Raw genomic sequence first — 5682 nt, forward strand, 5'->3', positions numbered from 1 at the left:
TTTTGGGGGGGGGTGGGGGTGTCCCCATCCCTGTCCCCCCGTCCTGGCGCGCCCCCCCTGGGGACGCCGGGCACCCTTGGGTGCCCCAGGGCGCGCACCCCCCCCCCCTCAATAAACGCCCCTAGCTCCTCCTGCGCCTGGCGGGTGTGTTGGGGCGGCCGGCGTCGGCGTCCGTTGGCGCCCCGAAAGGTGTCCTGCCCCCCCCTCGGCTGAGCCAGGCTGGGCCAGGTTGGACGGGGTTGGGCCGGGCTGAACTGAGCCGAGCCTGGCCAAGCTGCGCTGAATTGGGGTGGGCCGGACTGGGCTGAGCCGAGCCTGGTCGAGCCAAGCTGGGCCGAGCTGAACTGGGCTGAGCTGGGCTGAGCTGAGCTGGGCTGAGCCAAACTGGGCCGAGCTGAACTGGGTTAAACCAAGCTGGGCCGAGCTGAACTGGGCTGAGCTGGGCTGAGCTGAGCCGGGCTGAGCCAAACTGGGCCAAGCTGAACTGGGTTAAACCAAGCTGGGCTGAGCTGAACTGGGTTGAGCCAAGCCTGGTTGAGCCAAGCTGGGCCGAGCCAAACTGGGCTGAGCCGAACCGGGCTGAGCTGAGCCTGGTCGAGCCAAGCTGGGCCAAGCTGAACTGGGCTGAGCTGGGCTGAGCCGAACCAGGTTGAGCCAAGCTGGGCTGAGCTGAACTGGATTAAACCAAGCTGGGCTGAGCCAAGCTGGGCCGAGCTGAACCGGGCTGAGCCAAACCTGGTCGAGCCAAACGGGGCCAAGCCAAACCGGGCTGAGCCCAGCCTGGTTAAGGTGAGCTGAACCGGGCTGAGCCAAACCGGGACGGGCCGAACTGGGCTGAGCTGAGCCTAGTTGGGCCGAGCCAGGCCAGCTGAGCCGAGCCGAACCGGGCTGAACCGGGCCGAACTGAACCGGGCCGGGCCGAACCGGGCCGAACTGGGCCGAACTGAACCGGGCCGGGCCGAACTGGGCCGAGCTGGGCCGAACCGGGCCGGGCCGGGCCGAGCCCCCTCCCCGCGGGGCGGCCGTGACGTCAGGGCCGGGGCGGGGCCGAGCGGAGCCGCGCGGCGCGCACCCGCCGCCGCCCCGACCCGCCGCCGCCGCCGCCTCCCGCCGCCCCGGCCGGGCCGCCCGCCCCGCGCCGCCGCCGCCGCGCCCCGAGGTGAGTGCGGGCCCCCCCCCGCCCCCGCCGGGCCCGGCCCGGCCCCCCCCCCGCCCCGCCCCGCCCCGGTATTGTTGTGGCGGAGCCGCGGGGGCGGGGGGGGGGGGGGGGAGAGGAGGGGGAGGCGCTTTGTTCCTCCCGGTACCGGCGATCGGGACCGGCACCCCCGGCGGCATCGCGCCCCGCCCCGGCCCCGCTGCCGTGGGGACCGGACCCCCCCCCCCCCTCCGGTAACGGGGGGACCCCCCCCACCCCCGCCCCGATCCGTCGGTGCACCGCCCGCCCGCCCTCCCCCCCGTCGGTACCGGCCCCCGCGCGCGGGGCAGCGGGCAGCGCCGGGGAGGTGCCCCCACCCGTGGATGCCGGGTGGGCTCGTCCCGCGGGGCTGCGCGTCGCCGTGGGCCCCCCCCCCCCCCGGGGATGGCACCGCCGAGCACCCCGGGATGGCACCCCCGTGGGGACCCCACCCGGGACGGCACCGCCGCGGGGCCGTGGCACCCCGGTCCCCCCCACGGGACCCCCAGGCATCCAGCACCAAAACTGGGGACCCTGGGGACCCTGTCCAGCCTGTGGCACCCCGGCCGTGCCCAGGGGACCCTGATGGTGCCTCTCCCTGCTTTTGGTACCCCGGCCATACCCACGGCACGCTGGCCGTGACCGCGGCACCCCGGCTGTGCCTGTGGCACCCCGACCGTGCCCATCGTACCCCGGCCATGTCCATGGCACCCTGGCTGTGACCACAGCACCCTGGCCATGCCCATCACACCCCGGCCATACCCATGGCACCCTGGCCATGACCGCAGCACCCTGGCTCTGCCCATGGCACCCTGGCCGTGCCCACGGCACCCTGACTGTGCCCATCGCACCCCAGCCATACCTGCGGCACCCTGGCTGTGACTGGGGCACCCTGGCTGTGACCGCAGCACCCTGACTGTGCCCATCGCACCCCGGCCATACCTGCAGCACCCTGGCCATGACCGTGGCACCCTGGCCGTGCTTTTGTCCCCAGGGCCATACCCACGGCACCCTGGCCGTGACCGCAGCACCCTGGCCATGCCCATGGCACCCTGACCGTGCCCGTGGCACCCTGGCCGTGCTTTTGTCCCCGGGGCCGTGCCCATGGCACCCTGACCGTGCCCATCGCACCCCGGCCATACCCGTGGCGCCCTGGCCGTGACCGCGGCACCCTTGCCATGACCGTGGTACCCTGACGCCGCCCGTGGCACCCCAGCCATGCCTGTAGCACCCTGACCGTGCCCGTGACACCCTGGCCGTGCCCGTGACGCTCTGGCCATGACCATGGCACCCCGGCTGTGCCGATGGCACCCTGACCGTGCCCATGGCACCCTCGCCATGACTGTGGCACCCCGACTGTGCCCGTGGCACCCCGGCCATGCCTGTAGCACCCTGACCGTGCCCGTGGCACCCCGGCCGTGCCCATGGCACCCTGGCCGTGCCCGTGACGCTCTGGCCATGACCATGGCACCCCGGCTGTGCCGATGGCACCCTGACCGTGCCCATGGCACCCTCGCCATGACCGTGGCACCCCGACTGTGCCCGTGGCACCCTGGCCATGCCTGTAGCACCCCAACCGTGCCCGTGGCACCCCGGCCGTGCCCATGGCACCCTGGCCGTGCCCGTGACGCTCTGGCCATGACCATGGCACCCCAGCTGTGCCGATGGCACCCTGACCGTGCCCATGGCACCCTGGCTGTGCCCGTGACGCTCTGGCCATGACCATGGCACCCCGGCTGTGCCGATGGCACCCTGACCGTGCCCATGGCACCCTCGCCATGACCGTGGCACCCCGACTGTGCCCGTGGCACCCCAGCCGTGCCCGCGGCACCGGCAGCCCCCTGCCTGCAGCACCCCCCCACCCCCCGCGGGCAGCCCAGCCGGGGCGTCCCCCATTCCCACGCCCGCGGGGGGCCCGGTCCCGGTCCCCCACCCTCCCGGAAATCCTTCCCCAGCCGGCGCGGGGCCCCCCCCGGACACCCCCCATCCCCCCCCCGGGCTTCCTGCTTCCCGCCGGGCAGGGCAGAACAATTCCCGGCCGCCTGCTCGCCCGGCCGCATCCTGCCCAGCCTGGGGGGACGCACACACACACATACAGCGGGGGACACCCCCCCACTCCCCCCACCCACTCCCCCCCCCCCCCCGGGACACCGGGCAGTGCCGGGGGGTCCCGGGGCAGGACGCGGGTGAGGTGGGGCCGCCCGGGTGGGGTGGGAAGCGGAAGGGCCCGTTTCCTTCTCTGCGACCCCCCCCCCCCCGCCACCACCCCGTGACTCGTCACGGCTGGAGGAGGGACCACGGTGGGGGGGGGCAGCAAGTCGGGGACCCGCGTGTCCTCCCCGCCCCCCCCCCCCCCACACTGCGTGGGTGCCCCCGGCCTCGTGACGCACAGCCCTCAATGCCCGCCTTGTCCCCGCGCCGCCCGCGTGACGCCGTCTCCGCCGGTGTCGATGCCCCATAACCCTAACGGGGGGCCGGGCGTGTCCATCCGTCCGTTGTCCATCCGTCCCCCGTCCCCCCCCCAACCCCCCCAGGCCGTGCGTCCCCCCGCCTCCCCGGCACCATGGCCCCGCGCCGGCTGCTGGCCCTCGCCTCGCTGCTGGCCCTCGCCACCGCTGCCACCACACCGGGGTCCTTGTGGAGCGCCGTGCCCCGAAAAACTGTCCCCCTACGCAGGTGAGTACCGTGTCGTGTCCCCACCCCCACCCCCCCCCCCCAGGGGTCCCCAGGGAGAGGGGAGCAGCTTGGGGAAACTGAGGCACGGCGGGGTGGGCCCAGCGATCCCATCCCTCGCCGACACCGGGGTGACACCGCGCTGGCTGTAGTTGTCCCCACCTCGGCCAGCTTCTGTGTCCCCCCTCGCCCCCGCCGAGCTTGTCAGCACTGTGGGGACCCCCCCCCCCCGGCATCGGTGGCCCCAAAACCGGGGGTCTGCGGGAGCAGAGGGGGGGGGGTTCACGCAGGGACGCTGCCCGTGCCCCTGTGCCACGCCAGCGGCCAGGGTCCCCAGCCCTGTGCCGTGCCCCCTGTCCCCGTGCCCTGCCGTGTCCCCCTGTCCCCGGCCCTCTGCCGTGCCAGTACCCGGAGATGCCATCCTTCTGCCGTGCCGGCGCCCTCTGTCCCCTTGTCCCTGTCCTCTGCCAGCACCCTGTGTCCCCATCTGTGCCGTGCGCCGTGTCCCTATCCCTGTGCCACGCCAGCACCGGCGTCCCTGTCCCTTTGCCGTGCCCTGTGTCCCCATCCCTTACCCCGTTCCCCTGTCCCTGTGCGATGGCGGTGCCCCACGTCCTCTATCCCTGCACCGTGCCAGCGTCCCCATGCCGTGTCCCCTGTGCCGTGCCCACGCCCGAGACCCCCGTCCCTTTGCCGTGCCGCTGTCCCCATGCCGTGTCCCTTTGCCGTGCCGCTGTCCCCATGCCATGCCCCCTGTCCCTGTGCCATGCCCACGCCCGAGACCCCTGTCCCTTTGCCGTGCCGCTGTCCCCGTGCCATGCCCCCCGTCCCTGTGCCGTGTCCACGCCCGAGACCCCCGTCCCTTTGCCGTGCCGCTGTCCCCATGCCGTGTCCCTTTGCCGTGCCGCTGTCCCCATGCCATGCCCCCTGTCCCTGTGCCGTGTCCACGCCCGAGACCCCCGTCCCTTTGCCATGCCGGCGCCCCGCGTCCCCATGCTGTCCCCGTGCCGTCCCCATGCCGTGCAGCCCTGCGTCCCCGTCCCTGCCCGGGGACCCTGGCGCCTCCCCCCCCCCCCCCCCCATCAATGGGGCCTTTCTGTGGGGCCTGGGGGCGGGCAGGGGGGGCGCGGGGTCTGGCCAAAGGACGCTGTGTTCGCCCGGCGGCCGCCAGCGCCTGCTCCGGTGACAAAGAGCCCTTTGTGCGGCGCCGGGGCCTGGGGGCTTCTGGCGGGGGGGGGGGGGGGACGGGGACGGGGACGAGGGACGACGACACGGACCTGCGAGTGCCTTGGGGGTGCCAGCGGTGCCCACCCGGGGAGGGGGCGGCCGCGGGGCCGGCGGTGGCTTCGCCCTGATGTCCCCATGTCCCGTCATTGTCGTGTGTGTCGTCCCCCCCCCCCCCCCCCCAAAAAAAAACCCCCCCGCAGAGCTGAAGGACGCGGCCAAGCGCTTCTCGCAGGGGGGGTCTCGCACTACCTGACGCTGACGCTGGACGAGGCCGAGACGCTGCTCTACGTGGGCGCCCGCGAGGCCGTCTTCGCCCTGGCCACCGGCACCGTCGAGCTCAAGGCGGCGGTGAGGCCCTGGGAGGGGGGGGGGAGGAATATTTTGGGGGGGGGGGACACACACACGACACACACGGCCGTGTTTCCAGCCCGCTGACCCTTTTTCCGTCCCCAGATCTCCTGGGAAGCCCCGGTGGACAAGAAAGCCGAGTGCATCCAGAAGGCAAGAACAACCAGGTGGGGGCACGGGTGCCGTGGCCGCAGCGGGAGTTCGGGGGGGGGGGGGGTGGGGTGGGGGTTACAGGGCACGTCGGTGTGGCCGCCCTCCCC

This window comes from Aptenodytes patagonicus, chromosome 24 (assembly GCF_965638725.1).
Source record: "Aptenodytes patagonicus chromosome 24, bAptPat1.pri.cur, whole genome shotgun sequence".
Taxonomy (NCBI): domain Eukaryota; kingdom Metazoa; phylum Chordata; class Aves; order Sphenisciformes; family Spheniscidae; genus Aptenodytes; species Aptenodytes patagonicus.